This window comes from Cynocephalus volans, chromosome 14, assembly GCF_027409185.1.
Source record: "Cynocephalus volans isolate mCynVol1 chromosome 14, mCynVol1.pri, whole genome shotgun sequence".
NCBI lineage: Eukaryota > Metazoa > Chordata > Mammalia > Dermoptera > Cynocephalidae > Cynocephalus > Cynocephalus volans.
In genome coordinates this window covers 59,978,793-59,999,799 of record NC_084473.1, presented here as the reverse complement: position 1 = coordinate 59,999,799, position 21,007 = coordinate 59,978,793, and the positions used below count along the sequence as shown (strand labels likewise).

At 39.6% G+C, this 21,007-nt stretch overlaps 1 pseudogene; it reads right to left on the bottom strand.

Moving 5' to 3' along the window:
- Positions 1-376: 376 nt before the first annotated feature.
- LOC134362533 (tubulin-folding cofactor B-like) lies at positions 377-20,528 on the bottom strand (annotated as a pseudogene).
- Between the last annotated feature and the right edge of the window lie 479 nt (positions 20,529-21,007).

Here is a 21,007-nt window from a genome sequence, read left to right as displayed (position 1 = left end):
TCTTTTAAGTTCAGTTTCTTTAAATTGCTTACTTCCAAGGCAAAAGCAATTTACTTGCCAAGTAAAAAGATGTTGAAAGGTTATCATTTTTAAAATTCCAGAGAAGAATGAGTATGAAAACAGTTTTTCCAGGCTCAGAGCCAGAGTCCTAGAAACAAAAATAAGTTGCACAAAGATTTTTCAAGAGCTGTTTCACATGCTCACATGTGTCTGGCTAAGGTGGGCTTTTCAGGGTAACGGTTCAGTGACAAACCTCTCATTGAGTTCTTCAAACAAGAAAGGCTATGGTGTTACTGGTTACAGTTTTAGAACTCTCTGGAATTGCTTGCTAATAAGAGTTTTAAAATCTGTTGCCCACTTTTCCATTCGGATTTCTTCATGCTGCTGTTAAAGGATAAATTTTGCCGCATAATTTCCCATACTCGTTTTCTAAATCTTTGCGGATACTCCCAATTTTTTTTTCCAGGTTTCTGAAGATTTAACGCATGAGTCTCAAAAAATCAATGGCAGGGGGAAAGATGAATAAAATTAAAATGGGGTCTGGAGAAGAGGGCTATGGGCACACATAAAAAGGGGGCAGTGAATAGCCTAGTTAGGAACTGGAACAGGGGGATTCCTCGGATGTCACACGTCGCTAACCCGTAGTCCTCCTCTGGGAAGCGGCCTCCCATCACAACCGATGGCTTGACAAAGGCGCAGTACTTGGTCTGGCGTTTGAAGTAGCATTTCCCAGTCACACTGCCATCTTTGTTTCCCTAGCGGCTTCATAGCAGACGCCGATCCAGAAGCCAGGATTGAAATCTGTGAGTCCTACATACATGACGGTGCCCCGGCGAGGGGACTGCCCAGGCACCCGCCCTTCACAGCGGCTGCCCACGGAGCCGGCACCGGCCTGGGCCTTCTCCTCAGGGAGGCGCCGGGTGGCCTCGGCCTCTTGCTGCGCCCGCTCCTCTTCGTTGTCTCGGCCTAGCTTGCCGCGCTTCAGGAAGGAGCGAACTGAGTCTTGCCTTGTGAGATCGTGTCTCTCTCCACCTTGGACCGGTCCTCACACCCCACGAGGCGGGCACCGCCGCGGCCACTAACGAGGCGCGGCAGCCCTCACGTCATGTACAGGGACGAGCCCAGCTGTGCGTCCTCCTGATGCCGCTTGCTCGAGGACGCGTCGTCAACTCCAGGCAGGAAGCAGGGCTGCCCACCATCAGCTCCAGTTTACACGTGAACACAGCCACGGCGAGGCCCCGACTGTACTGCTCCTCAGAGCGGACGCTGTGGAGGGAGCTGCTGAGGAGAACGGTCACTGTGGGCGCCGCCTCCGCCGCGCTGCGCCGCGCCCTGCCGCGCCCTGCCTGGCCTGCAGCCCGCTTCAGCCGCCTCGCCCCGGTACCCGGATTTTACACGCTACATTCTTGGGTTTGTCTTCCATGTTCCCGTAAGGATCAGTATTATTTTCCTTAGTGATGTATTGACGCTCTATCTGTCACTTTTTTCTTTTGTTTAAAGATATGAAAATACAGTCAGACTCAACGATTAGTAAAATCTGTAGAGAGAGGATAACGGGCAAACAGATTCCTCAAGAAATGGGACCTATGATGATAGCACTGATGAGATTAATTTCAAAAAGGGCGTTTTTCCCCTTTGGTAGTGAAGAAGAAACGACATGCTAAGACAGTTTTTAAGTCTACTAGTAGTTCAATGGAAAGTTAGAACAGAGATGAAATGTGGTACTTTTAACCCATTTCTTTTTTCTACTGTGAAAGGTAGATACGAGTATATTTATAGGCAAGATTTGCAGTATAACAATGAGCAACTACATCAAACTAAATGCATCATTTAGGTATTTTTTCTTTATTACTCAGCATTCTGTATTTTCGAATTTATAATTTATCTCTCAGAAATTTCTCAAATTGGGCAGGACCTAAACTATGTGCTAGATCTGTAGGTTATCGGTTAAGGATGAAAAAATTTCAAATTGAAACGTGGTAGTAAATCTGCTGAAATACCAGACGAATTTACCAGAGGCTTAAAATGAACACAGTCCTGGATGTTGCAGCTATGGGGGACTTTTTTTTCTTCTCCATTTTTAGGTTTTGGAACTTTGCCAGGTTTTCTTAGTGAACAAACTTACTTTCATAATCAAGCGAACAAACAAAAGAAGGGAAAAAATAAGAATGTTTTCATATAAGGATTTATAGTCCTTGTTGCCTCAGCGTTGTTGGAATGTGCTGGGATCTCAGAGGTGAGTCAAACCAGCACTGGGTGAGGCCAGCAGTGCTGCTCACCAGCACTTCAAGTTGGGGGAGGGGGGTGTGGGAAACTTGAGTACCATCCAAGCTGGCATTAATATGCATTCACTCATTCATAGTTCAGCCAACTGTGTTTATATGTTTATAGAATGCCAGCTATGTGCAAAGCATTGTGTGACGAGCTAGACAGCCAATGATGAACTCCACAATGATGAACTCCAACAATTCTCAAGGAGATTTCTTTAATTCTCCTTAATTTAATTAAGAGCTACAAAAAACAAGATTCTAAAGGAGTTTATAATAACCGAACATGACTAGGTCAAAGAGGGGGGAGAGGGTGGAAGGTAGCCGTGAGAAAGTGACATATAGTTTGAAATCTAAAGGGTGAGCAGGAATTAACCAAGTATGAGAGGTAGGGGAAAGAGAGCAATCTAAGTAGAGGGAATAGCTTGTGGAATGGTTCAGAAATAGGAAAAAACATGTCAAGGTCAAGAAACTGAAAGGCCATTATGGCAGGAGCCAGGTGAGTGAGTTACTCGTGAGGTATTTTATTATTATTATTATTTACATTTTTAATAAATATAACACTCTTTCTGCTGTATGGAGTGTGGACTAGAAGAGGCAAGAGGAGACACAGGGAGCCCTGTAGGAGGCTATTACAGTGGTCCAGGTGGGAGAGATTGGTGGTCTGTGTGGCAGTTGAGGCATCAGGCTTGGGGCATAATAGAGAAGCTCCAGAGATAATACAGGAGGTAGAATGGACAAGAATTGCTGGTTGGTTGGTTACGGGAGATAGGAAGATGTCAAGAATGATTCCCATTAGCTGGCTTATACAAATGGTTAGGACACATCCCCTCATGATGTCCCTCTGAAGCGGGCAGATTGGGAACACTCACTGTCATTTTATATATTTACAAACAAATGAAACAAGGAATTGAGTGACAGCTCCATTTATGCAGTCATGCCAATTCTCCTTGACTGTGTATCTGAATCAGTGTTTGAATTATAAAGAAAGTGATCTTCAGTGTAGGTCTGCCTTGTATGAGGAAGCCTGTTAAAGAACTATTGTTTGCTTCAGGATTTTCTGTTCAAATGTCCCTATTAGCACCTGAAATGTCAGGTGAGATATTATTTGCTATTGACATTTTAGGCTCCAAGTTACTGAATATCTGTCAGGTATGGCAGGATACTCAGAGAACTGTTAACTGTTTCTGATGAGGGGAAATTCATACAGTACCTTGAAAATGTGTAAGGTAATGAAGATATTCCATTCTTGACATCCATTTTAATGGGTTGTGCTAATATTTAGTTTCTTGTTCTGATGATTTTATTTGCCTTCTGTATTGTTTCTGTTTAACTGCTCTATAAATGACTGCCACTCCTATCAGGAATTCTCAAAGAATAATACAGCATGTATATTCAGAGGTCTCAGGAATGTTGTTTGTGTTCAAGAGCTTAGCTTTTATTTTTTTAGAAATCACTTCAACTTGAAGGTCAATGGAAAGAGACACATTTGAATTATAATATTGTTTTCCATGTAGGAAAAAATCAATAGGGAGGGTAAGTGGAAATTTGGCAAAGCATCAGGAAAGCCATGACAACTGTTTCACTATTTATTTAATTATTTTAATCGTTTAACTATTTAACTATTTATTTATTTAACTATTGGTTAAAATCCTACATGTTATAAAATTAGCTAGGGAATCTGCCTTGAGAGAGTACTAAAAAAAGAAAAAATGAGAATAGCATATTTCAACTCTATTCAACACTTTTTAAACAAGAGTTTGGGGGGTTTTTTGGTTTTTTTTAGTAATGGTAAATTATCCTTTCGCTCCAGAGGCAACCACTACTAATAGTTTCTTGGGCATTCAGATATTTTCTGTGCATATATGAGTAGAGATAGATGGATTTTATGCAAATATTAGTATAGTATAGATAATATTCCACACCTTGTTCTTTTCTCTTAGAGAATATATCTCGAAGATCATTTCATATCAGTACATATAAATCTATCTTTTAAGGTTGATTTCTAATTGAATTACATTGTGTTCTATTGCTTTGTATAAATCTTTCATATCTAATTTTTGGTCACTTGATCTATCAGTTTCTGATAAAGCTTTGCTAAATTTTCTCACTATAATTGTTGTGCCAATTATTCTTCATTTGCCTTATCAAATCTGTTGTTGGCCCTTTTTTGCTGTGCTCTCTTGCCCTCTGGTTTCCAGTTAGGGCTGGTTGGTAGGTTTGGCACCAGCAGATCAGAGGTCAGTTAGAAAAAGAGGTCAGAGGATTTCACCTCTCTTCTACCCCTCTTCCTCCTTCCCCAGGTTCCCTCACAGCCTCATTTTTCATCTGGCTCCAGTAATACTATCCTCTCTCCTTGTTCTGTCAAGCCTGGGGGAGTAATGGCTTGCCACTGCTGCTAGTTCTTTGGCGCTTCACCACCCCCTCTTGTTCCTTTAACCCTGTACATACCTCTATAAATAGTCCATTGGTTAAATTCTCTCCAATTAAACCCTCCTGAGTATATCTGTTTCTTTGTCAAGACCCTGACTGAAATTTCCATTTCTTCTTATAATTCAGTCCATTTTTGCTTTATAAATTTCAAGGCTATATTGTGAAGCACACCCAAGCTTATAATTGATATCCTTGATGGATTGTTTTTTTGTATATAAATTTTTTTTAATATTACTTTATCTAATAGTAGCTGATAAACCAGTCTTCTTTCGGTTTGTATTTGTCTGGCATAGTTTTTTCTTTCTGTCTCTTGCTTTTCAAACTCTCTGCATTGTTTTGTTCTGAAGTGTATATCTTTTAGAAAGTTTATGATTTAATTTTTAATTCCAATCTGAAAAAATTACTGGTGAATTTTACCCATTCAAATTTATTGTGATTACTGATATATTTGGACCTGTTTCTGCCACCTTACCTCAAGTTTGGTTTACCCCTCTTCTAGTTTGAACATAGATTATATTTCTATTATTTAAGTTATAATATGCTTAACTATGATTTTTCCTAAGATACAAAGTTTTTAATATCTCTATCCTCTTCCCTGACAAGAAATGAACTTTAGCACATTTTAACTCCCCAGTGAACCTCTATCCCCATCTTCCTTATCGTTAGAGAGAATTTTAACTCCACCTTTTCTGGCATATGTGAGAAAAACACACACTGTTTCTCTACACTCTCACACAGAACACTTCTGATACCAGATGGGTGGGTGGGTTTATCCACACCAAGCAATTTCCAACTCTCTGGACACCAGTTCAGTGTCCTACAGTTTAATTCAATTCTGATGCTAATAACCTGGAGTTAGTGTCATATACTACAAGGTAAGAGTTCATTTTACAAGACTGTCCCCACTTCAGGTGCCAGTTGCCAGTCAGGACCTCTAGTACTTCTGACTGACCAGCTATATGTCTGGGTTCCCATGACCCTTCCTTGGGTTCAATAATTTGGTAGAATGGCTCATAGAACTCAGAGAAATATTTTACTTACATTTATTGGCTTATTACAAAGGATATTATAAAGGATACAAACAGCCAGATGATGAGGTACATATGGCAAGGTATGCAGGAAGGAACACGGAGCTTTTGTGCCCTCTCTTGGCACCTCCACATGTTCAGCAACCTGAAATCTCAGCAAATCTTATTGTTCAAGAGTTTTTATAGAACTTAATATCCAGGCCATCCTCTTCCCCCTCACTCAGTTCCTGAAGGTTGGTGGGTGGGGCTGAAAGTTCTAACCACATAACCCTCTAATCACTTGGTCTTTCTGGTAACTGGCTCCATCCTGAAGCTATTTAGGAGCCCCACTGTAAGTCACCTCATTAGCATAAAGTCAGGTGTTATTGAAAGGGACTTATTATGAATAACAAAAGACACTCCTATCACTCAGAAAATTTCAAAGGTTTTAGAAGCTCTGTGAAAGAACCCTCACATGACACAGAGACCAAATATATTTATTATACCACATCATAAAAATAGTTTTCTTATTTATAGTCAATAGTTAAAATACGTTCACCAACATGTTTTGTCAGTTCTGTGGTGGCAGCTCAGTGTCCTAGTCCTGCAGTGATGTAGGGATACCACAAGTCCAGTTCCTGAACAAGCTGGTGATGAGCCAGGTCCTTGCTGCAAGGCCATATCTGTTTCTTACTGCCCTCTTAGGTAAGCAATGTCATACAAGCTATGACCCCAGGCAGCAATCAGAATGGCAGCTTCATGGGTGGGAGAGCCTCATTCCCACTCTGATTTCTTGCTCTGGTCCCTGTCCTGAATCCTGAACGACTCTGCCTACTTTGGGCCCAGAGTAACCACTTTGTGTTTCTAGCCCATTTCTGAAATATAGAAGTATCTACCATATTTTGAAGTACAAGTATGTTCAAAATGTTCTTTTTTACTATTCCTCTTCAGGGAGTTCAGAGAATATCTAAATATGCACCTTTTAAAAACACATGATTCATTTACTTCTAATCGTTTCTACCCCTCTGGTGGCATTTTTTAAGGTGAATTCCCTGAATTATAACTTGTGGCCCCTCTAGTCTACAAATTCCTGAAAAACTTTAGCAGAATACTAAAGTGGCACAAAGAAGCCATTTAATAAATATGTAGCTGACTGTGTAAGGACCAGATAAGTAGGTTTACTTGAAGTGATTCCATCGAACCCTTACATTACTCTTTTTTCTTCAGCCTAGTCTCTTTCTATTCATGTCACAACTTCTTTTCTGCTTCTCATTGTAATAATAACAATAATATTATAAGTGGCACAAAGAAGTTAACTAACTCACCTGAGCATGCACAGCTAATAAGAGACAGAGCCAGGGTTTGAACCCAGGCAGTCTGACCCTAAATTTCATGCTCTTAACCACTGTACTATTCTTGGTGTAGTATCAGACACTTGAGGAGCTCAATAACACCCATATTTAGCTGTTAGTCTTCAGCTCCATTTTTTGGTGAGGGGGATTCCAACACCAGATACACTGCTAAATTACTCCAAAATAAGGCTTATACTTATTCTGCTTTCTGACAGCCAACCCAGAAATGTTAGAGAGAGTGGGCACACCCAACCTCTTACGGAGAGATAGTCACAGGTACAGTAACAAAACCAATGAGCTAAAATTAGAATGAGCATCTAAAGGGATCTCCATTAGAAAATATGAAGAATCACTGTTTTAATTCTATCACTGTCAGTTGCTGTTGAGAGAAAAGGGAAGTGAATTATTATTCTGGGTAAGTCTTATCTGGATTTTTTCTTAATCTCATGAAAATACCAGACTGTATTCCTGAGTTCACTGCTAACCCCATCACTTTCAGCAAAGAGAGCTATCAGTGGTAATGAAAAAGAAAAGAGGTGGCAATAATCTAAAATGACAAATTAACTACATATAGCATCTTTTGACTTTGGAATGCAACCATGGCCTAATGACCATGTGGGACTTCACTGGGTAAGAGAAGGGAAAAGACCATAGACAAGCCACTCAATAACTGAGGATTTAAAAATGTATTCATAATATAGAAATGTAGCTTAATTCTAATAACACTAATACTTTCAAATTGTGATTCTTAAATAAAGCATATTTGGTTATATACTAGATATTTTTATTTTATTTCTATGGGGCTTTGAGTGTATTTGAATTCATGCAACAAATATTAATTGAGTACCTATTATATGCCAGACACTGTTCTTGGTGCTCGTAATTTATCAGTGAACAAAACAAAGATCCCAACCTGCAGGTACCTTATATTCTAACTTTAGAGTAACTATGCAGTGGTTTTGGTGTTGATAAATTCATCAGTTGAGGCCAGGTATTTGGTATACTAGAGTAACTCAAATTTTTAGCACAGTTCCAAATTACCAGGCACTATTCATTCTCAAGAGTTTAATCAACTAATACATGCAACAGTAAAAAATACATGTCCTAGTCCCAGCTTATAGAATGGCCCTCCTTGGGATAATTTGAACCTAGTCTTAGGAGGTCTTGTCATCACCCCAGAGATCTTCAAGAAGCCAAATTACTCAGAACTGTGGCTTTAAATCTTTTTATTACCGAGGACTCTCTTTAATTTTACACCCCATGTTTTGAAAAATTTAATATTTTAAGCAAATCCCACTTATTAAGTAATAATGGATTTGTTTTCCCCTGTATCTGTCCTTTCTGCTACTCCTATAAGTACCAGAAAAACCCCAGCAACCAGGGTCCAGGAGGGAGATAGAACTAAGGAACAGATGTGAGCACAAACATATCCCTGCTTAGTACCTTGATACTTGTGCCCCATCTGCTACTCCATGTGCCCTTGTTTAGTGCTGTTGAAATGAAGGGTGTGTGTGTGTGTGTGTGTGTGTGTGTGTGTGTGTGTGTGTGTGTGTGTGTGTGTGTGTGTGTGTGTGTGTGTGTCTCAAGAGTGAGAGGCTGCAGAGATTGATGATGTTAAAAGTCTTTTGGGGCTCATACCCCTGGAATGAGAACCACAGTATAATTGGTGTATTAGTTTCTTAGGGCTGCCGTAACAAATGACCAGAAACTTGGTGGCTTAAAATAACAGAAATTTATTCTCTCACCGTTCTGGAGGCCAGATGTCTACAATCAAGGTGTAGGCAGGTCTCCGCTCCCTCCAAAAGCACTGGGGGAGTATCTTTCCTTGCCTGTTCCAGCTTCTGGTGTCCTTGGCTTTTGGCTGCATAACTCCAGTTTCTGCCTCCAATTTCACATGGACCTTCTTCTCCTCTCCATCTGTATTTTCTCTTCTGTGTTTTATAAGGACATTTTTTATTGGATTCAGGATCTATCCAGATAATCTAGAATGATCATATCTTAATATCCTCAACTTAATTATATCTGCAAAGACCTTTTTCCAAATAAGGTCACATTCACAAGTTCTGGGGGTTATTATGTGAACATACCTTTTAGGGGGCTATGATTCAACTCACTGCAATTGGGTAGGCCACGAAAAAAAAAAAAGCCATTGAAACAAGAAATCAAAGCATTAGGTAAAGTTTTTTAGATTTCCTCTCTTTCTCCAACTGGCTACTGCCTCAGCTCCCAACTGAATGTTGCCACTGAACTTAAGTTCTCTTGGCTCTGAGATCTGGTTCCTCATCTTGGTTCTCATCGTGGCTTAATCCTTGGACTAACTTTTGGTATATCCTTACATGAATGACTTCTACTGACTCTGCAGCCCATTCGTGATGCCATCTTCCATGCTCAGCATGGTGTATTCTCCCATTGTCCAGTCTGTTACCAACAGTCATCCATGTCCTGGTTGCCTAAGAGCATCATGACCCAGTGACCTCTCAAGGGTCCTCCAAATGGCCTGGGTGAAGCTAAAAATCACTGCCTCCACAGAGTTACCCTGATAAAAATGTATAACTCTAGGATTAATGGGGAGCTATACTCCCTTATGACAACAGGAAGCAAGGGTTTGCCACAGCCTCCATATTTGATCACTTTCTTTTATTATTGTAAAGTTCATTTCATCCCAAAGGATCAGTTCCAAGTGCTTGAAATTTATAACATCCTACTTTTAAAAACTGGATTTCAGATAGGTTTGAGATAGACCCATGTGGTTTCTTTTTCTTTTCTTTCCTTTGGCAACTGACTGGTACAGGAATTGGAACTTTTGACCTTGGTGTTATAATACCACGCCAATCTTGTTTCTTTCTTGTCTAAATTCTGCATTTCATTTCTTTTGTCTACCTTTTGCTGTTTAGGTGGTGATGTTCATTTTTCTCTCTTCAAAAAGAACAATTACTATTTTCCAATTTTCATTTGAAAATAAATTTCATCATACATTATTCACTGTTTTCTAGATCATTTGTTTTTCTAAGTGACTCAGGATCTTGCTGAGAATTTTGTTAGCAGCTTCAAAGTATAATGCACTATAATTTTCTTAGAAGGTGAAAAGTAAGAACAGGACCAAGTCTAACCTTAGGCCTGAGGCTTTTACACTACAATCCTAAAAACTGAGTATATCATGTCATTTTGACTGAAATACATGCTGACAATTTCCCTCAGCAAGGGTTATCCAGATACTTTCATATGTTAATCACTGCAACCTCGGAGCCTCAAAGAAACAGAAAAGCAATAAATGCAAGTGTCATAAAAATTACTTGTTATTCAAATATTTAAGTTTACAATCTTGCTTTTGCACTATTTATTTTAAAAGAAGACATCTCATAACTAAATAAGTGTGGAGATGTCAATTTGATCAAAACATCAAATTACTATCAGAATCATATTAGAAGATTTTTTTGCAGAGTGCTTGTATGAATATTACTATAATGTATTTCTTTTATATTAACTGGGCTTTCAAATGTAGGCAGCCTAGTTCAGTGGATGGAACATTAGATTAGCAATAAAGTAATCCTAAATTTTAACTTAGTTCTGCTACTGATTGGCTGTGTGTAACAAGTAAACCATTTGTTGTTTCTTTGCCTCATTCAACCCTTTGACCTTGTAAAATATAAAAGTAGAACAAGAGTTCTGCATGGCCAGATGAGTCCTTAATATTTAATTTGAAGAACTCCTGGCTCCAGGACCAGTTTTTATTTTCTAATGAAATATTCACAGGACAGTGCATCAATAGTATCTTCTCCTTGCTCCCTGTGCTCCCCTCGGTCCTACACTGCACACCCCATCCTCTCCCACGCAACGGTTTTTCTGTGGCCCATAGAACAATAGCGACTATGCTTGGAACCAAGTGGGTGGACAACACAAGTATTTTGTTACTTTTGCATATTTATTCAAATAACATTTATGCTTCTTTTCTAAAGTTAGGCTGCCCAATCTTGGAAGTTATTTCAGAGGACAATAAAGAGTTTTAAAGTAGTGATAAGAATGCCACAAAGATGACCAAATGGATTTGTGAGAAAAAAAGTTGATAACTAAGATTATTTTACCCGTAGAATGGAAAATTTATCTGGAGTCGGGATGAGCTTATTGCGATCAGCTTCAACTCTAATCAGCTTCAAAAGTAATCATGGAGGAATTATGTTAGATGGGGGCAGAGAGGTCTATTAAGATACCAGAAAGGGAGTCACCCTCTCTATCCTGATCCATCCTGCTCTGTTGGAGCTATCCCAGAGAAGTGAACTATCGAGTCAGAGCTCAAGCCCATCAGCTTCCAGGGAAAAGCTTACTCACCTGGGTTTTAAATGTCTCCTGCAGAAACATTGTAGCCTCCCTTAGTGTCATATTTCAGTCTCTTTTAATTCTTGCAGCAAAAACATGCTAATGCCAAATAGAAACCCCTTTGTACAGTTAGGCTCCTTTCCTCTCTCCTCTGGGAAGGGAGGACAGATGATTACCACCACATGTGACATTCCTCAAATACTAAATTTCTGTACCCTTGGCTTTCTTTTCTTTATTTCTTTTTTCCCCCTAGCACTCACTTTGATCTATTTCCCAAAACCACAATTATTGTTTTTGCCCCTCTGATTTTATGATGAATGGCATTCCTGACACCTCCTGACCCTGAGAAGTAGAGAATTCTTAGATTTATCTTTGCATTAAGAATTTAAATATGATGGAGTATATGAGAAGAAATAGGTCGTTTTTCTTCTGCAGATCACCAATTGCAAGATTTTTTTTCATAAAAACCAGTATATCAATTTTCTATTGAAAGTACATTTTTGTGAAGAATGAAAAATTTAATCCTGAGTTCTGTAGCTGTCAGAGAAATGAATGGCTCTTCTATTTTGAAATGGCTGCCAACAAATGAGGACCAGGTATCATTTATCTCCTTGGTGAACTGTTAGGTTTCTCTTTATGATTCTGGCATGTTACAGGTGGCTGAAGAAGATTCTCATTGTCAGGAACTGGTGCAAACAATTTGCTTTTCTACATATGGCTTATAGTCCTATTGCCTAGGATTGAAGGATATTCTGAATTGCAAAGTACTTAATGCAGAGAATTGAGTATTGTTATACATTTATTTTCAAATTATTTTTATTGAGGTGACATTCACATAAAATAAAATTAACCATTTTAAAGTGAACAGTTCAGTGGCATTTAGTACATTCACAATGTTGTGCAACCACCATCTATGTCAAATTCCAAATTATCATCATATAAAGAAACCCCATACACACCTACCTCAAGGCCCTAGAAATCATCAATTTGCTTTCTGTCTCTATGAATTTGCCTATTCTGGATATTTTATATAAATGGAATCATACAATATGTGACCTTTTGTGTCTTACTTCTTTCACTTAGCATTATGTTTTCAAGGTTCATCCACATTGTAGCATGTGTCCGCACTTCATTCTTTTTTTATGACTGAATAATATTCTATTGTATGTATGTATGTACCACAATTTGTTTATCCATTCATCCATTGGTGAGCATCTGAGTTATTTCCACCTTTTGGCTATTGTGAATAGTGCTGCTATGAACATTCGTGTATTAGTATTTGTTTGAATACCTGCTTTCAATTATTTTGTGTACATAGAATGGAATTTCTGGATCATATGATAATTTTATGTTTGCCTTTTGAGGTAGTGCCAAACTGTTTCTCTACATTTATTTTTGAAAGAGAATACCTACAGCATTAATGAAATGAACTTGTCTTAGCAAAGAGAATACAGCCCTCTGAACCTAAGGAGAATTTTCTAAAGAATCAAGGAGCACATAGTTGTTGGCAGCAAAGGTGTTTTAGCTGACTGACCCCTGTTCCTAGACAGACAGAACCAAAGTATACCTCAAACAACAACTATGATAACCACAATCTCTATAAAATACCAGGGGAAGAAACCTCAAATCAGTCCCAACATCCAGTTAAGCTTTGCTATATTGTTTCTTTGAAACACTTCAATCAGCACAGATCTATTACCCTTTGCCCATGTTGCTGCTATAATTAACCTTAGACCCCCTTAAGAGAATTGCTCTAAATGAAGAAGCCAATTCTGATGAGGTTTATTCTGAGGAAAGCCTGAAAAACAGTCTGAGGTTGGCAGAAGTCAGATTTGTGCCCCTTTCTTCCTGTCAGCATAAGGATCCACACTTTGAATGTTTAACCAATTTTAGGAAATTAATTACCATTTAATTATCATGTAGGAAGACATCTGCCTCTTTTCCAAGAAATTGCTACTCTGTTATGGACAAATTGGCATAAAGACTAATCTAATTTGCCTATTGTAGAAATAGATTGGACTTAGGATGGAATAAATTAGAAACAAAAACCCCACTCTTTCTTGGAGGTTTTGTTCAAGTCAGTATAATTGAGATAATATGCCCAAATAGTGCACCGAGAAAATGAGCTCATCCATTGTGGATCTTGCCATGTGGTCATTCAGAATTAATCCTCAGAATTACAAGGCTATTATGGTCCAAGTGGCATGGTTGCCAGAGAATGAATCCTCAGAACCCTAGATAGCCCCAGTCAGAGGAACTGCTCCTTGGCTGCTAATCCACTGTGCCTATAATAGTTCAGCCATGATCCCTGACATTATGCTGCCTGAATCACATGCTATTAGAGAAGATTACTTCAGGTTTAAGTAGAACGGTCAGAAGAGGACAGGGAGTCAGAGCAGTTTGAGGCTAGACAGATGCACGCTTTGGTCAGATGGCATAGGAACAGGTTAGGGAGAACAGACCATGTGGGGTCTCACCTTCTTCATGCAGAAAAAGACTTCTCCTTGAGGAAGCCTTACAAATTCCTAAGAAGAGAGTAATGATAATGCCTGTGGAGAAACAAAATGTTCCTGAAGTGGAATTTTTGAACCCAGTTATACATAATTGGTTATAGCAGACTGGAGAGAGCCTGACATTTCAGGCTTCAAACATATTCATGAAGATTTGGTTCAATGAAGAATTTACATTAAATACATAAACCCCAATCTCTCCTTGTCCCAAGTTATCACCTTAAGATACCAGGCTAGTTCGGCTCCTAAAGTTTGATTAACATTTTCCAAGGACAGGAGAAATTATTCTTTGTATGAGAGTCAAAATATTCATTTCTCAGTAATTTATTTTCTTGAGCTGCTACAAAACACTTAATGTATTACGTTACTTTGATATTTTCACAAAATCTTGGGAAATGCATCTGATCCAGGTTATTAACTCACAGCAATATTTTTGAAGGATGCCTGAGTTCACTGTTCATATAACTAAGCCCAGGATCCACATTATAGTGGAGATTGTCAGGTGATATCCTTTCAGCTGACACACAGGTCTCTTCCTTCTTTTGCCAACACAGAGGGCAAGTTCTTGGTAAACGTGCAAAGCTCATATGACTAATGAGAGTTGGTTTGGCCCCTAAGGAGATTCTAAGTCCCATTAAACCAAAATAGGAATCAGGACATCACACCAACCTTATGAAAGCCCCAAGAACTATTCCTATCTTTAACACAGGGAAAATGAATTGCAGAACTTCAATAAAAACAAAAATCCATAAATGTTGCCATACCCACCTAATCCCACATTCTGTCTCCAGCAGCAGTACCAAAGGAGTTTGTAAATGGGAAGCCTGGTTTTTCCAGTGTCAATCTCCAAAGGTCAGGAATGTGTCTAAGCTTTCATCGGTAAACTAGTATGAGTTCACTGACATAGGGTTTACCTAACCCTTTAGAAGCTATTTCTGTAACCCGTGTATTCCCAGCTTCTCAGCTTATGACTACAGTGGAAAGTATACTTTCATTTTATACCAAATATATCACAGAGATCTCTCTTACCAGCCCATTCACTGGAAATACTCCTCTCTCAAAGTGCTTTCAACTCTGCCTGAAACTTTACTGATACTACCTTATCTACGCTCTAAAACAGAGCTCTCCCATGCTTCCCCTCCGGACTTCTCAACTCTCTGCTTTGACCTTCAGGAAAGCTCTGTTATCACGGACCCAACACTCCCCACTGATGCCCTCTGTTACTTCCCCCCACCTTCAGCCTCAGGAAAGAGAAACTTTTTCCTTTGGTCCATAGAAAACATCCTGATAGTTCTCACTTTTTGGTGAGGCTAGAATCCAGATGTAATACCTTTTGGTCCAATGGGTTCCCTACTTGGGGCTTCATATGTTGGCTGTTTCCTTCTCTGAACTGCTATTGTCTCTGCTGCCATTCCTGACAAAATCAGGAGTGTGGTGTTGCTACTCCCCCGGGGGACAGCTCATCATCAGCATGAGCCTGCTTCAGGCCTCTCCATACTTCAAAATTCAGAACCACGTGATCTCTAATCCAGAGAGGGGTGGAAATCCCTCCTTCTACAGTCCATAGTTTCAATTTATTTGCCACGTGGGGGTTATCTGCTTCCTAGGATAACTGATAGTGGGAACAACCGTTCTCTAAAAAGAAAAAGCCTACTTCCACCCAACCATTTATCCCAACAGGTGTCCCTTGGCCCTGATAATACAATCTCAAAATGGTCTAAAATTGGCCTATTTCCCAAAGTCACAGTTAGTATCTTTTATCCATAGTCACTTTTTTACATTTGTTTTTTCTACCCTTACCATTTCTTAGTTGCAGGGATCTGTAGGTCCATTAGTGCATCAGTCAAGGTTCATCATGGGTCTGGAAACAGATGGCATACTCCATGTAGGTAATTAAGAGAAGTTAGTAAAGGCACTATTTCTAAGGCATGAGCAGGCTTTACAGAAATCAGCAAGATAAAATGTAGTATCTGGGGTCAGTAGCAATGAGAAGCTCTTACTGCCCATAAATCTGAAATGGGAAGGGGAAGATGCATTTACCAGAACTCAGAAAGAGCACGGAGAGCTGACTGACAAGAATGCTAGCCTTCAGTAGGGAGACTCAGCCAACCCTGGGCACCCTGGTAGCGAAGGAGCTGGGGAATAAATACCCCCACCTCACTTTCCTCCACCTTCAAATCTCCTGACACAGTGCCTCTCATCCCCATCCCACTCACCAAACCCAACCCTAAGCCAGAGGGCAAGTGGGTTTGTTGATGCAGCCCATACAGGTCAGCCTCCCAGGGCCAGAGCAGGGTAGAAAAGAATAAAAATTGGATTTGGAGGGGCAAAAGAAGGTATCTAGCAAAAATACCTATTGAGAAACTCAACAATTTTAATTTTTCTCTAAATTTATTTATGAAAAGCTTCAAGAAATGTTCTAATGCTAATATAAAGATGCTACTAGTAGTAGATTCACCTCATCTTTGCCTCTTGATTTTAAAAGATTTAACTGCATCCTCTAAGTCATTGCTTTCTCAAACTCAAGAGCCTTAACCATTTTTGTTGGTTCCTACCCAGTAGCAGCTTTTCCTATTCAAACATTTTATTGTACCTCTCTGCTCCTTCTAAATATTGTTCATGATTTCCTTAAGGTGCAGCAACTAAAACTGTATACTTTATTCTAGAAGCATATATCCTAAGACAAGAATGGAAAAAATGCTAATTAAATCACTAGAATCTTAAGAACAATAAAAGTAAAATTTAGGGAAATAGAAATTACAGCAGTGTTGAAAATTAAAACAATTTAGAGGCAGTTAGGTACTATTAGGACTTAGCACAACATGGATTATAAACTGAAATTCATAGCAGGCCTTGGTTGGAGGTTTCTATAAGTTTTAATATATTTTTGGTGGCTTGAAATTGATCCTATTTATTGGAAGTATTTTTGCATAGCACAATCAAACTGCACCCATGACAAAATAAGAAATGTGCACAAATCTAGCTCCCAAATAAAATTCCAGATGTGATGATACCACCAAAACCTGAAGGTGGTGGGGGTGAGGATGAGGATGGAGGAGGGTAAAGACAGCTCAATCTTCCATTCGGTTTGAGAATAGATAACTATTAATTTTGATGTTAATATAAAAGTGTAGGCTTAAATATGTAAGGGCAGCTATAAATATGGGAATCAAAACTTTTAAAAGACTAGATGGGGGAGAAAGGAAATAACAACAACTCTACCATGTAACAAAAATCAGGAAAGGAAAAGTATGCAGTAAGAAAACATAATAAATAGGAAACAAATTACGACAAGCATACCACATTTTCCCTCATTATCCATCTGGAATTCATCTTTGACTCCTCACTCAGTCTTTCTCTATGTCTGTACAGTTCACTCACTTGGTTCTTTCCTTGGAAAAGTCTCTTGTGTCTGACCCTTTCCATTCCCACTACCACCCTTCTAGTTCCCTTGGACCTGTACTAATGCAGGAGCTCTAGCACGACATATCCTATCTCAACCTTACTTACAGCAACTAGAACAGTCTTCATAAAGCATAACATCACACCCCTGATCAAAAGCCTTCAGGACATTTTTTACCATCTATTCTTCTTATTTGGTTTTTGAGACCTTCTATAATACGACCCCAGCTAACTCTGTGTTTCATCAATTCTAAGACGCATTTTTTAAAAAGACATTTGAAATGTCTTTGAAATCAGAGTGCATCTTACAATTGATGGCAATCATGGCATTTTAGATTTGATGGTGCTTTTTCTAGTTTACCTTGGTTATAGGACACTTCTGTTGTGGAAAACAGGATTTCTCACTTTGCTGTGCTGTGTTTCATTCTTTCACAACTCCAGACTTTTGTTCAGACATTTCCCTGTAGCTGGGTATCCCTCTCCCCTTGCCTCCCTTCCTGTACAGGCCTATAAAAATTCTCAAAGAATGCTATATTCACCATCTCAGTTGGAATAACAATCCCTCTGAATCCTCTCAGTTCTTTCTTTGTAAACCTAGCAGTTCTTATCAAATAGTTCCTCTTAGTTCCTCATGTACATATTTAGTCTGCCCTCCTAGAGTCCTGCAAATTGCTTGAGAGGGCAGATATAACTGTGACATTTGGTGAAAGAACATAAGTTTGTTTCACTGATGCAAATCCAGGACATTTCAAACAGTTTCCTTAAAATCTGTGAAGTAAGAGCCCTGCTCTGAACTGCCCTCTAGAGGTAGTACATCATCAGTGAGCCAGAGAGAGACCTTAGACCATGGGATGGTGAGGGATTCCAGATGATGCCCAGCTGGGATGGGGATATGCTGGGAGTGGCTACTGTAATGGCAGGACTCGCTGATTGACCTTGCTTGTGAGAGTAGCCACTGGAAAGGCCAAGCTCTGGGAAACCATGTTGCTTAGAGATTGCCAGCCCTCTATTCTCACATGAGTCACTGTGATATCTTGGGAGGGTGAGGATGAACTAACTAATAGCTTCCCTTAGGAAACAAGACTAGGTCACCTCCATAGGCTCTTACAGGGAGACACTGAATATAACCCAGCCCTGTCAGAGGCGGTAGCCTGGGAAAAGAGAGCTATATGTGCATGTCATTGTCTATAGCAGATTCTTCTCCATAACAGCTAATTTTGAACTCTCTCAAGTTATATGCATAAATATTTACTGCAATACATTCACAGAGCTTTCTTTCCCTTTTTTCTCAGCAAACTTCTGTGGCCACAAAAAGATAAAAATCTACCCAAGTGCCCTCTTGCTATTGCCATGACATTCTGTGACTAAATTTAAAATGACTTGTGAAATTTCCTGTTGAGTTCTGCTTCCTACCGTGAATGCCATTTTCTATAAGGGATTCCCAGTTACCTGACCTGACTTTTCGTGGGTAACCCCTCCAGCCCCAGTCTCTACCAACTGAGGAGTTAGATTCAAGAAGCTCGAGGTCCCTGCCAGCTTCAGCATTCTAACATCTGCTCAGTGCTCAATATAGCTCGCCTCCCAGGCACTGGGTTTATGCATTAATGAGTTTGAAGCTCACTCTCCTCTGTGGTAAAATGGTCAGCATGATGTGATCTGGGTATGTGCCTTCAAAAGGTTTGCACAGATGTAACTCTCCATGGCTTCACACCAGAAGGCCTTGCAAAAAGTCAAAATTGTTGAGTTGATTTCACCAAAAGAAACCATTTTGCCTTAGGAATTTTTACCTCATTAAAAAAGTCTTGTATTTATTACACAAAATGTAGGCCATATAGAAAATTATGAAGAATTAAGAATCACTTAAACTTAACCTCTTAGAGGTAGCATTGTTAACCCTATGATGGCATGCATCCTTACAATAATTTTTGTTGTGTGTACAGTCATACGATTTTTAAAATGTTTGACATAAAATTGTAATCACACTTTTCAAACTGTTTTATAGCCTGCTTTTCTCCCATAATAATAAATGATTAACATTTCTTTTGTCATTATGTAACAGTTCACAGGAGGGACTCTGGAGCTAGCCTATTTGAATTTGAATCTTGGCTCTTATTCCAAGAAACCACATAATTTTTCCGAGTCTATAATCCCCTCAATTTGTAGATAGTATCCAATTCCCATGTTAGTAAGGGTCACTTACTGTGACCCTTTGACATGTCCTTTAACTGAAATAGTTACTTCAGATTCCTCATCTGTAAATGAGGATAATAATGGTTCGTACTTCACAGAGTTCTTGTGAATATTGCCAAGTACTTAGAACAGTGCCTGGCAGTTAGTAAGGGCTTTATGACTGCTACTACGTTTTCTTCTACATCACTTTGAACACTGGATAGGATTACATTGTTTGTAAGTAGCATAATGTACTTAGCCAAGGTCCCATTGTTGGATAGTTAGAGTATTCTACTTTTTCGGTATTATGAACAATACTGCCACAAAAATCCTTCTTCCACTGCATTTGTAACAGACGATGCACCAGGTAGGGGAGGAATACAGTAGTGGGAGATGGAAGAACCATGTTTTACCTTCTTGGTTTTGAGCTTGGTTGAACAGGTAGAGAGGATGCCAGTACCTCACTTTTGCGTAGAAGGCTGCTTCTCAGAAACTATTCAGACTTTCTGGCACCACCCAGTCAAATATTTGACGGTCTTTTCTAAATCTTATCAGTAGTAATCCTATCTTCAGATTCTGATCAGAGAAGGATTGTTGGTCAGCCATGTCATGTACTTCTGTTTCTTCATCCATAAGCTGCCATGATATGACTCAGCCCTGTGGGCTCAGCTCCAGGGAAGCAATGGTGGGATATTCAGTGAGTTGTAATGAGTTCCTGGAGCCTCCATCTTTTCCAGACTGATGGGGATGAAGATCCTGTTGGAGATGTTCCACTCTCTCTTAGGGCTCTATTCCTGTGATCCTCCCCCTCAACACTACTCGGGAGAAGGGACAGTGCCCTTCTTCTGGGTTCTGATCCCCTATCCTCAGTTATAGGAATGATTATGATGCATTCTGGTAGAATGGGAACAGTATCCTGTCCACAAATTGAGAGGATTATAGACTTGGAGAAGTTACATTGTTTCATGGAACAACTTTATGCAACAAAGCTGTGCCAGTGCAGACGAACACCACCAGTAGGCCACACTTACCAGGGGAACAGTGACTCATCAGATCCTTCATGAAGCCGTACATGGGGGAGTGTGTCAAATGCCTACTTCTTACTGTCTGTCAGATATCACTGGCCAAACCACCTGCTTAGTCCTTAGCCCCTCCCAGCAGAAAGTTCATAACCTGATCATATTCTGGAAGACACAAAACTTCTAGATTTCTGCTTTTATTATCTTCTAGGTCTCCTGGAAGGTTTTGTCCACCGCTACTCCCTGTTGGGTTCTGGATAAATACACTGCCTAGAGAATTAATTTACTACATAGAGGCAAGAGAGCTCTCCCCAATCTCAACCATCTCCAATCAACTGGTCATTTCACCTGGTGCCAGAGGTCTGTGTTCATGCCAAGTAAGTGGATACTCTCTTAGAATACAAGGATGAGGCCACTGACACTACATAAAAATATGGTGAAATGGGCAAAATTAGTCTATACTGGGAAATGTCAGGATAGTGATAATCCTTGGTGGGTGGAAGGAGGGTAGATACAAGGGAGTCTTCCAAAGGG